The sequence below is a fragment of the Peromyscus eremicus genome, chromosome 13, assembly GCF_949786415.1.
Source record: "Peromyscus eremicus chromosome 13, PerEre_H2_v1, whole genome shotgun sequence".
Taxonomy (NCBI): Eukaryota; Metazoa; Chordata; class Mammalia; order Rodentia; family Cricetidae; genus Peromyscus; species Peromyscus eremicus.
In genome coordinates, this window is record NC_081429.1 from 47,576,159 (window position 1) to 47,588,654 (window position 12,496).

Below are 12,496 nucleotides of genomic sequence, written 5' to 3' on the forward strand. Positions count from 1 at the left end.
TCTCTAATCAGTTAAGAGAGGAAGGGCAACTGGCATCTTTTAATTTGGTCTGATTATGTAAATTATTTGTAATGGAGGGGCTATACTCAACTCATTTAGTTATTATATCAAATGATTGATTGGCTCAATCATTAGTGATTTTTTGTTTTTGCATTGAAGCATGCGACAGTAGCACTCAGGAGTGTAATTCTGGAAGGCATTTCAAGTGCGCATGAGAGCAGCATTGCTTTTGCGTGGTATCTACTTGCTGTATCTGTTGTGAGCTAAACTTCATGAAATAAATTAGCTGTTTCATCCTGCTTGGAATTCGGTCACCTAGGAATTTCCTTTTTCTGTTTTCGGAGTATTAACCTAAACTAACCCACTTGTGAGCCCAAGAAGAAAGTTAGTACACAGAGCAAAGGATCTTTAGTTTGGTTACATTAGCTTAGCTTTGGGTCCCGCTGTATCTCTGGCGGGGTTAAATTCTGAAATGCTTAGCAAACCAGATAGCTCAGCGGTCAAAAGAACTTATATCCAGAGGGCCCAAGTTTGGTTCCCAGCACCCCCATCAAGTGGCTTATAACTGCCTATAACTCTAACTTCCAGGAGACCCAATGCCTCTGACCTCTAGCCACCACGGGCACCTACAAATGCATGCACACACATATACATAATGAAGAAGAAGAGGAAGAGGAAGAAGAAGAAGAAGAAGAAGAAGAAGAAGAAGAAGAAGAAGAAGAAGAAGAAGAAGAAGAAGAAGAAGAAGAAGGGAAGGGGAAGGGGAAGGGGAAGGGGAAAGGGAAGAGGAAGAGGAAGAAGAAGAAGAAGTATATCTTTAAATTCTGAAAACTCTGAAATGCAGGGGCTGGATTGATGGCTCAGTAGTTAAGAGTGCTAAGAGAACCCAGATTTTGTTTCCAGCACCCACCTGGCAGCTCACAACCAGATCCAACGCCTTCTTCTGGCTCCACAGGCTTGGGGCATGCACACGAAGTCATGTAAACACACACATACACATAAAATAAAAAGTAATAGTAAAAAATTATGGAATGATCTGCAGAAGAGACATACTGAAAGCACAAGCTTGGAGAATTTGTTAGAAAATCTTGCTGCTGGCCTGCTGTAGAGGCTAGAAGAGGGCATGAGATCTGCTGGAACTGGGGTTACTGACAGTTGTGAACCACCATGTGGATGCTGGCAATGGAACTTAGGTCCTTTAGAAGAACAACCTGTGTTCTTAACATCTGATCCATCTCCCCACCCCTACAAAATCCACATTTAACTTAAATCCAGAGGACGCAAGTTTGGTTCCCAGCACCCCCATCAGGTGGCTCATAACTGCCTATAACTCTAACTCCCATTGCCTGCATGTGGTACATAGACATACACAGTGGTAAAAACGCCCATATTCATTTTAAAAAATAAGTAATCTTTTAATGTAGATTTTGTAGGCAAAAGCTAACGGGAGTGTTGCTGAGAACAGCACTGTGAGAAATGTAAACTTTTGTTGCACCCTAAAAACTAACCTGCCTCATGTCTGGAGTTTCAACTCGGGATTCATAGTGGTGTCCTCGATTGTTTGGAACTGCCCACTTGGTGCAGCTAATAAACGCATCACACCTTCTTATTTGGGAACCGAGATTACAGATGCCTTCTACTGACACTGTATTGTGATTCTATAACAGCCTCTCCAAAACATCCTGTTGAGAGCTCCAGGGCTTAAAAGGACAGTACTTAGATTGCATTCACTAACCACGGTGGAGTTACTGCGTCTTAGAAATCAGTGAGCCTTGAGCTGGGCGGTGGTGGCGCACGCCTTTAATCCCAGCACTCGGGAGGCAGAGGCAGGTGGATCTCTGTGAGTTCAAGGCCAGCTTGATCTACAGAATGAGATCCAGGACAGCCAGGACTACACACAGAGAAACCCTGTCTCAAAAAACAAAACAAAACAAAACAAAACAAACAAACAAAAAAAAAAAAATCAGTGAGCCTGAAAACCTCTTGCTTACTACTAATTTACTCCAGCACCATTATGTCTGATTTCAGGTAAGTGTGTGAATATATATGAATACACAGGCCTATATTAAAAAACTAAAAGCAAGCCGGGTGGTGGTGGCACACGCCTTTAATCCCAGCACTCAGGAGGCAGAGCCATGCAGATCTCTGAGTTTGAGGCCAGCCTGGTCTACATAGCAAGATCCAGGACAGGCACCAAAACTACACAGAGAAACTCTGTCTCAGGGGAGGGGCACAAAAAACTAAAAACAGCCTGGTGACTCCCAGGGGTGGTGGATCACACTTTAGTCCTAGGACTGAGAGGCAGAGGCAGGTGAACCTCTGAGTTCAAGGCCATGAAAGGCTTCATAGTGAGACTTTGTTTCAAAACATTGAAACATCAATATCATCAATACATTGTTTTGTCTGGAATGAAATAACAAATATCTAACATGGATAAGAAACTTCTGCAAAAATCCAAGTAACTATTTTAGGCTCTACAGATTACATACAGTTTTTATGACATGTTCTGGTTTTCACAAACTATACACACTGTGGTAGTATGAATGTAATTGGCCCTCATTAGCTCATAGGGAATGGCACTATTAGGAAGTGTGGCTTTGTTGGAGGAAGTGTGTCACTGTGGGGGCGGGCTCTGAGGTTTCCTATGCTCAGGATACCACCGAGTATGACAGTCAACTTCCTGTTGCCTGCAAAGTGTAGGACTCTCAGCTCCTTCTCCAGCACCATGTCTGCCTGCACTCCACCATGTCCCACCATGATAATAATAGACTGAACCTCTGAAACTGCAAGCCAACCCCAATTAAATATTTCCCTTATAAGAGTTGCTGTGGTCTTGGTGTCTCTTATGGTGTCTCTTCACAGCAATGAAAACCCTAAGACAGACAGACAGACACACACACACACACACACACACACACACACACACACACCTGGCCAATCTAAGGGTTGAACACATACAAGCACCCAGAAAACCGCTGGCTTTCACTGCCTTCAATTTTACTCTACACATTTCTTTTTTGTGGTATGTTTGTAAAGGTAGGGATTGCTTAAAAAAAAGAAAGAAAGAAAGAAAGAAAGAAAGAAAGAAAGAAAGAAAGAAAGAAAGAAAGAAAGAAAGAAAGAAAGAAAAGAAAAGGAAAAAAAAGAATAAGAGAGGTTTATATAGCCCTGGCTAGCCTAGTATTCACTCTGTAGTCCAGGCTGGTCTTAAACTTTTGGACATGCAGTAATCCTCCTGTCTGTGTCTTCTGGGTGTTGGGACTTGCCACCTCTCACTCTTGACGTCATGCATTACTTTTGTAATTTGAAAATAGTAAAAGTTAGTAATGATGTTTTGACAAAAGTTACTCTAAGACCTACAGCAAACACTAACCATCCCAATCTCTTCTTGGTCTACCCTCTTTATTAGAGAGGAAGAAAGAGGACAAGTTTAGAACCTTACAGGTTACAGCTCCCTTACACTCAGAACATGATGGTTCCTCAGAGCAGATGACGAGGTAGAAGCCCTCTTTCCCTTCTCATTCCCTTCTTCCATGTTTCAGCTTTTAAAATGGGCACAGAATTGCCAGGGGGGGTGGTGGCGCACACCTTTAATCCCAGCACTCAGGAGGCAGAGCCAGGCGGATCTCTGTGAGTTCAAGGCCAGCCTGGGCTACAGAGCGAGCTCCAAGACAGGCACCAAAACTACACAGAGAAACCCTGTCTCATAAAACCAAAAAAAAAAGGGGGGGGGCGCAGAAACCAGGCATGGTGGCTCACACCTGTAACCCTAACATGCAGGAGCCAAACAGGAGGACCACCACGAGTTCAAGGCCAGTCTGGACTACAGTGTGAAACTCTATTTAAAAAAAAATAAACAAACAAACAAACAAACAAACAAATAAATAAATAAATAAGAAAGATGATGACAGTTACAGGAGTTCTATGTAGAGGCACCAGCAACGCTCAGGCACTTGCTCTTCAGCCAGGAGGTAAGGCAGGCTGCGACAGCTGTGCATGGTTTGGGAGCTGACGGCAGTGGAGGCCAGCTTCTCCTCCCGATGGCTCCCTGACAGAAGCGGTGGTGGGGTGACCAAAGCTAACAACTGTTGTGGCAGCTTCCCAAGTCAGCAAATGGCCTCTCCTGAAAATAGAACGTGCCACAGCTTCCTCGGGGTCCTGATCCTACAGCACAGCTCTCGGGTTCACTTTTGGGCACTCAGCCTAGTATCTGTTCCTTCAGTCCCCAAGTGACCACAGCTTCTCTCCGCAAGCCAGCTTAAGTCAACTCATTCTCTCTAGGTGGATAGATCACTGTGAAGTTAAAGACAGAATTCCAAGTCACAAACAGTCTTTCTAGTCCTGCCAGCAACAGGTGAACTAAGAGCCACATTTCTAGGGGGAGAAATAGGCTAACGAGATGGAGTCCTCCTAGGTCAGGGTCCGAGGCTTCTTTTCAGTCGGCCTAGAATTTGAACCCAGCCCAAGTGAATACAAATCTGGTAAACTATATATGCCAGCCTGGTCACTCAGACCTGCGGGATGCCTCTGGAGGTAGTGTCGCACTTCTTCAAATACATAATGGATTTTAATCCTTAGGTGGAAGTCATAGACCCCACTGAGAACCTGATAAGACTACAAATCTTTTTTTTTTTTTCAGAAAAAGTTCACACCCTACCCAGGCTCAGTGGTGCATACCTATAAACCCCACACTTGGGAGGCTGGGCAGGAGGGCAGTGAATTCCAGGCCAGCCTGGGGTACATAGTGAGCGTGGAATAGTCTAAGCTAGACCATAAAGTAAAGCTCTGTATCTGAAAGTCAACCAAATAGAAAAGAAAAATCCCACATGCTGTTATAGGGGACTGATATAATCAAGTTAAGAGCATACTCTGTAAAACACGGGTGGAGATCAGTGGTACTGCACTTGTGTGTCCAAGACCCCCAGTTCAGTCCCAGGGAGTTAGGGAACATATTTAATAAGCATTATTATTCTTCGTGTCACTGAATCTTAAGGCTCTGGGGTCTAATGATCATAAAGCATCTATCAAGTTTTGTGTTTCCAAAGAACTGAGTCCCATGATTACCCTAATGGGCTTTCCTCTCAAAGTCACTTCTTCCCCAGTCCTCAGCCTTCAAGGTGTCAAGAAACACATTTTCACTGTGCTGGTCCCCTTTTGTGTAACAGAACCCTCAGCCTCACACAGGGTCTGCCTGCATGCTTTTGTTTTTAGGGGGAAATGCCCTTCCTGCCATACAGTAGTGAATGTGGGTAGTAATTACAGACATAGCAAAATGCATGGTATCATTAAGACCACATAGCCTAGAGGCTAAAGATCGTCAAGGCAGATGTCACCTAAAAGGGTGACCTGGGTTTCATTCTCATTCCTGGTGTGGGGAATACAACCTCCCTCAGTTCTTCTCAAATGCTGTTGATTATCTCTGCTCAGAGCCTCCATCATATCCGTGAAGCAAATTTCTTTTTGCTTAACAGCAGTTATACCTAGTGCCAGAGCCTCAGAAGGGAGCGCATGGTGGCTTTCTGGTTTTTCTCTGTAAGTCACTCTGTCCAGCCCACACTCCAACTACATCCAAGGGGGAAATATGCCTCTGGAGACAGACATACTGAAAAACAAGGACAGTCCAGTCACTTCTGCATTCCAAGAGCTCCTAAGCACCATAGGGGCACAATTCACATCAAAGGACGGGGAATTTCTTCACCACTGCCACCAGCAAAAAGGTACTGGTGAGGGGACAGGAAAAGAAAGATACAGAATTTCAACAGAATTTCAACACCGCTTCTTTGTTTTGCTACACGGTGCTGCAGAGTAAACAGCCCATTGTTTTTCATAGATGTTAATGAGACCTCAACTGTGTAGGGAAAGCCCTGTTTGCTGCACTGTTAAGGCACGGACTGTTGAAATTAGCTGCCACACAGGAGAAGCAGAGATTAGGTGTCGTGGTTTAGGTGTATTTGAAAAGCAGCCCCTGGGGAACAGTGCGTGCAGGCAGGTAGTATGAGAGGCAAAGGCGTTGCCAGGAAACCAAAGCAGGGGGTGGGTGAAGTAAGAGAGAGGGAGAGAAGTTCCTAAACGACGACGTGCTGGTGAGGGGATTGCTGCTGGGAGGACGGACAGCTTGGTCCTGCTGGGGACCATCTGACAAGCGGCTAGAACCTGCTACGGAATATCCCACTGGGAGACTGGGAAGCTAGGACGTTTAGCTGCCTATCTGTGATCATAGTTTGATAAATGGCGCCCGCCGGGACATTAAGCCCTTATGAAAGCACTAGGCCGGGGGCAAGGATGGTCACTGTCCCTGGTCACTAGCCACCCGAGTGGCAGGTGACCTAAGAATGGGAGTCTGTTTTGTGTGAGACAGACAGAAAGACTCTTTGGGGGAGGTTAAGCAATACTGGTGGTAGGAGACCACTTCTGGGCTCTAAACATTCGTTCAAATCTGCCACATATCAGCTCCTTACATCTTTGGAAGATGGCGGCAAAATAATGCTAGAGAAGTGCCTTCATCCCAGATCCCGGTCACTGAAAAACCGAGGCGCCAGGAGCTGAGGAGGAGCAGGAGTCAAGAGGTGACATGACAGGGATGCAGCATCCACGATTCCGAGCCCCCTGCTTATCTCACAGAGGGGAATGATGGAACAACTCCATTTTAACTTGTTTACCGCAGCCCTCCTCCTCCTCCTCAGTGCGGCAGGAAGAGCGAGCTGAATAACACGGACCATCATTGTGTCCCCTGCATCTCGTCCACTCTTGTCCGATAACTGCCATCTCACGGCCTTCAGCCTGTGAGCTACAACTCTTACGAATCGCTTTAAAATGGTTCCTTCCCACCACACAGATATTTGTGTATCTTTATATATTGCTGCTCTGTTTACAACAGTAAGGACTCAGCCCAGACATCCATCAACAGACAAATAGATAATAAAAGCGTAGTACATATACACAGGGCAATTTTATTCAGCCATAAAGAAAAATGAAACTATGAAATATACAGGAAAATGTATGGAGTTGGAAAATGTTAATTAAGTGAGGTAACACTGGCTCAGAAAGATAAATGCCACACATCTTTTCTCATATGAGAATCTTAGCTTCTAATTATTATATATGTGTATTTATGTGGGAGTGAGTGTGGGTAAAGGTCAGAAAGCTAGAAAGGGCCCCATGAGAGGGGGAAAGGCTTTAATTGAGCGGGGGAGGGAGGATGATAGCATAAAGGTGATATGAAAGTAGAAAGGAAAATATGGGGGCAGAAAGGAACAAGTAGAAGGACAGGGAGATGGGAAAGGCAAAGAAACAGACTCAAACTAAACATTATGAAAATGTCAAAAGGAGGAGGCTGGAGCGATGGCTCACCAGCTAAGCATCTGCTGCTTTTGCAAAGACCTGGATTCAGTTCCCAGGTCCTACATGATGGCTCACCGCCATTGCTAACTCCAGTTCCTGGGCAGCTGATGGTTTCTTCTGACCCCTGTGAACACTAGGCAAGCATATGTCGCACCTATTTACAGGCAAACAAAACACCCATACACAGAAAATAAAATAACAAAAGGAAACTTACTGCTCTGCATGTCAGTTTTAAAAGTGAATAGCAAACATATTTTTAAAGCTAAAATAATAGAGCTAGGCAGTGGTGGTGCATGCTGTTAGTCCCAATACTCAGGAGGCAGAGGCAGACAGATCTCTGTGAGTTTGAGACCAGCTGGGCTACAGAGTGAGTTCCAGGACAGCCAGGGCTACACAGAGAAACCCTGTCTTGAAAAACCGATAGATAGATAGATAGATAGATAGATAGATAGATAGATAGATGGATGGATGGATGGATGGATGGATGGATGGATGGATGGATGGATGGATGGATGGACGGACGGACAGACAGATAAAATGCGGACGGACAGACAGATAAAATGACTGGGGATGTAGCTCAATTGGTAGAATGCCCTGAGTTCACTCCTACACTGAATTCCCTGCACTGAATAAACCAGGCATAGAGGTATACTCCTATAATCTCTGCCGGTGCAGAAAGTAGATATAGGAAGATCAGAAGTTCAGGGCCATCCCTGGCCACATAGTGAGCTTGAGGCCAGCCAAGGTGATATGAGACCCTGTCTAAAATATATGTATATAAAATAATAAAAATAGTGAAGTTCGGGAGAAAAAACAAAGACGATTTCTTTCCCACAGGCTCCTATTGGAAAAGTCCAGCCCCCTGCACACACCAGCCTTCCAGATCATATTCAAGCAATCTCGAATCCCAGGTTGGACCAAACTGAGACCATTAGGCAAGGATCTTTACTAGAACCTGCTAGAAGGGTGGGCAGCCAATTTCTGCCTCGGTGAGATAGACCACAACCTCTGCGGTAGCGGCGGCGGCGCAGGGTCCAGAAAGCTTTGTTTCTCCATCCATAGGAATGCAACTATAAGACAAAGCTGGTTCTAAGAAGCATTAGCCAGTTTAGGCACTGGACAAATTAATTACATTCCTGCACAGTAGGGCTCCTCAGAGAGAGCAGGGAGAGCAGCTAAGGGAAGCTGAGGGGCCAAACACTCCCAAGTTTCAGACAGAGAAAAAAAGTTCCAGATCCTGCCTGAAGATGGGGAAGGAGTTCTTAAATTTTATCAAGCTGGCGACTGGAGCTTCCAGGCATGACTTGGGTCAAAGTCGCCAGCCAGTCACTCTCCTCCACTGCATCCTGAGTGTTTAAAAGTTCCACATGCCTCATCCTGCACGCACTGGCACCTCGGCTCCTCTCCTGCTCTGATTTTAGGGCTTGTTGACCAGGCTTCCTACCTGAGGGATAAATCACTGTGACTGGAAGGGAAGAGGTGGGTATCACGATGATGCCAAAAGGGATCTGCTTTTAACTTTCGTTCCTGTGACAACGTGAGTGAAAATCCCAGAAACCAAAATGGAGAACTCGTCCTGGCTCCTGACTCACAAATCTGTGGGACACAGGGGGCGTCACTCCAGGCCATGAGCTTCCCTCTGGGCCCGGAGGAAAAGGTGCTGCCACTAATAGCCTGCTGACTGAAAGCTACTTTAAGAATCCACTATTTTCTTCCTGTATTAAAGTGATTCCTAAATCACACAGGCTAAACTCCGCCTGCAGTAACAAACTATCCCTACATGTCAATGGCCAAAAGCAGCCATAATTCACCCTCCCGCACTGAATAGCCACCTTACCCTGACTAGACGCTCCAGTTCATTTTACTCATTCCGGGGCCCGGAAGGAGGAGGCAGATAGTCTCAGAAATGCTGTCTGTCTTCCCAGGCAGAAGGAAAGACTATGGTGCATTTGAATGAATTCTGAATTTTCTTTTTTAAAGGCAGGTGGAGTAGAGGTATCTCTTTCCCCTCTCTATAGGATCACTTTTCATTAAAAAAGAAAGGAAAGGGAAAAAAAGGCCAGCAAGCTAAGTTTTCTCAACCCTTCCACTTACTTCTAATTTTTTATTTATTTACTTAACTATTTGGGGGGTATATGGGTTTGCGTATGGCTACGTGTATATGGCCACAGGTATAGAGGGCAGAGGACAGTTTGTGGGAGTGGTTCTCTCCTTCTATGATGTGGGTTCTGGGGACTGAACTCAGGTTGTCAGGCTTGGCAGCACAGCATCTTTATTCACGGAGCCATCTTGCCTGGAGTGCCCTCCAGTTACTGTGAGGACTATCCTCCAGCCTTTCAAAGTTCGTACTGTTTTCCTGGTGTCCTCCATTCCCTCTGGCTAAGCAAGGTGCAGATGAGCTCACAGAGACTGAAGCAGCAAGCACAGGGCCCACACGGGTCTGCACCAGGTCCTCTGAGTGTATATTACAGCTGTTAGCTTAGTGTTTTCATGGGACTCCTGATTGTGAGAATGAGTGGGTCTCTGACTCTTGTGCCTGCTCGTGTGTGTGTGTGTGTGTGTGTGTGTGTGTGTGTGTGTGTGTGTGTTTCCTTCCTGTTGGGTTGCCTTGTTCATCTTCTATATGAAAGTTTTTGCTTCATCTTATTATATTTTGTCATCTTTGGTTGTTATTTCTTAGAAGCCTGTTCTTTCTAATGAGAGACAGAAAGGGAGTGGGTCTGGAAAGGAGGGAAAGAGAGGAGAAACATGGAGGAACAGAGGGAGGGAAAACTATAATCAGGATACATTGTATGAGAAAAGAATTTTTTTTTTTTTGTTTTTTTGTTTTTTTGTTTTTGTTTTACGAGATAGGTTTCTCTGTGTAACAATCTTGGCTGTCCTGGAACTCTCTGTAGACCCGCCTGCCTCTGCCTCCAAGGTGCTGGGATTGAAGGCGTGCACCACCACGCCCAGCTCTTTTGTTTTTTAATAGTCTCCTGCTCATACCACAGATGTGTTAAGGGAATCATTATTCCTGTGGAAGGTTCCACATTTTAGACATGGCTAATCGCTTTCTCACAATATGGTGTAGCTTCTCCTTCATCCCCTGCATCCCATGGAAAATGTCAGACACATGATCAGACTTGCTTCAACTTATTTAGGGAAAAATGCTTCGAAACTGATGCTGTCCACTTCTGAGTCTATGACATCCAGAAGCACAGGACATGATAATAAGATTGGTGAGTGGGTAACAACCTGACTACGAATTCCCCCTAAACCTTTAATGTAGATGACCAACATCCATAAGACACACTGCCCACCTGGCTCCATTATGTCCTCAGGGTTGCACACACTCACTATCTAACTGTATCATCTTATTAGGCAGATTTTTTATGTAAAGCAATTATTTGGCCATCTTGTAACATCGAGTGTACATAAACTCCAAGAAAAAAAATTACTTAGTTCTTTCCTTATTTTCAGGGTAATCAGAGTAAATGAATAACGACGCCCTAATAGCTTCTAAATGGTGACAATGAGTTTGTCCTTAACTACTACCATGAACTCACAGATTTTTAATATACTTATAAGTGCAGTCATTGTTTGTCTTGACTCCTGACCAGAATGCCTCTTCCAAGACTAGAGAGTGGCTCTTCAGGACACAGGATGGTGTCTCTCATTTCCCCCTTTTCCCTTCTCACTTTTGTTGTTACTATGTTTTAGGTTTGTTTTTTTTTTTTAATTTTTATTTGTTGTGTGTTTGTTTTTGAGACAGAGTCACATAATATCTAGTCCTGGCTGGCCAGGAACTCAATACACAATCAGGCTGAGCTGGAACTCCCAACAATCCTCCTGCATCGGCTTCCTAAAAGCAGGGATACAGTCACAAGCCTCCACCGCTGGCAAGCTCTGGGGGTCTGGGCATTACGGACGCTCACCACTACTGGCTCTCGCTGCTTCCCAGTGCCTTGCACAGCTAAACTGGAAGATACATTTTTAAGAGAGAAAAGTAATTCTGAGTTCATTTTGTTTTTCCAATTTAAATTTAAGATTACAATGTGTTGGCTTAACTTCCTTGATTTTTATACATTATCTTTTTGCTCTTACATGGAATGTAATATCTTCATTCACATTCATACTGATGTGAACTTAGATTTCATTTTAGTTTTCAATAGAGTTATAATAAGTTTCCAAACAAGAATGCTGATAGTCCTGCTAACAGTAACTACTGGCTGCAGTTCTAAATTTCTTCACAATTCTTTTGTCCCATGGGATATGTAGGCAAAATACTGTATTTTAAAGTCTCTGAAAGTAATTGTTTTTTCTCTGTATGGGAAGGCTACCAACATGGTATATTGTTAGGCTCATCAGCTTCAATTTGTTTTCAGTTTTTAAAGGTTGCTCTTTCATTTGATTCATTCTGTTCTTTTAGTAACGTAAAACAACTATGGTAACAAAAACAAAAGTTATATACTAAGGTACATACAGAAAAGTCTGCCTCTCACCTCTCTTTTTCTTTTCTAGCCTGTATCCTTTTGTTACCTATGGACAGAATTTTTTTGAAACAGGGCCACATATCTCCCGGGATATCCTTCAACTCCCTATATAGCTGAAGATGGCCTTGAACCCCTCCCACATCCAGCTGTTCTAATTCCTTGCTCAGTATGTATATGTTGCCTGCACATGCATGCGTGTGTGTATAGAGGTCAGAGGATAACCTTGGGTGTCATCCTCAGAAACATTAACCACATCCTTTGAGACAAGGTCTCTCATTAACCTGGAGCTCACCAGTCCGGTTAGATTGGTGGCCAGTAAGCCCCCAGGGAGTCCTGTCTCCACATTCTTTCTCTGAGATCATAAGTGCACACCACCATATCCAGCTTTTTTCCCCCAAATACTGGGTTCTGGGGGTCAAACTGAGGCAAGTACTTTACCAATTAAGCCACCCCTCTTAATTCATTCTTATGTAAGTATCCACACACACAGAGAGAATCATCTTTGTTTTGAGACAGGATTTCACTGTGTATTTCTGGCTGACATGGAACTCACTTTGTAGCCGATACTGGCCTTAAACTCATGGAACTTGCCTGTTTCTGTCTCCAGAGTTCTGGTATTAAAGAGGTATGCCACCACAATTCTTTTTTGTTGTTGTTTGTTTGTTTGTTTTTTTGTTTTG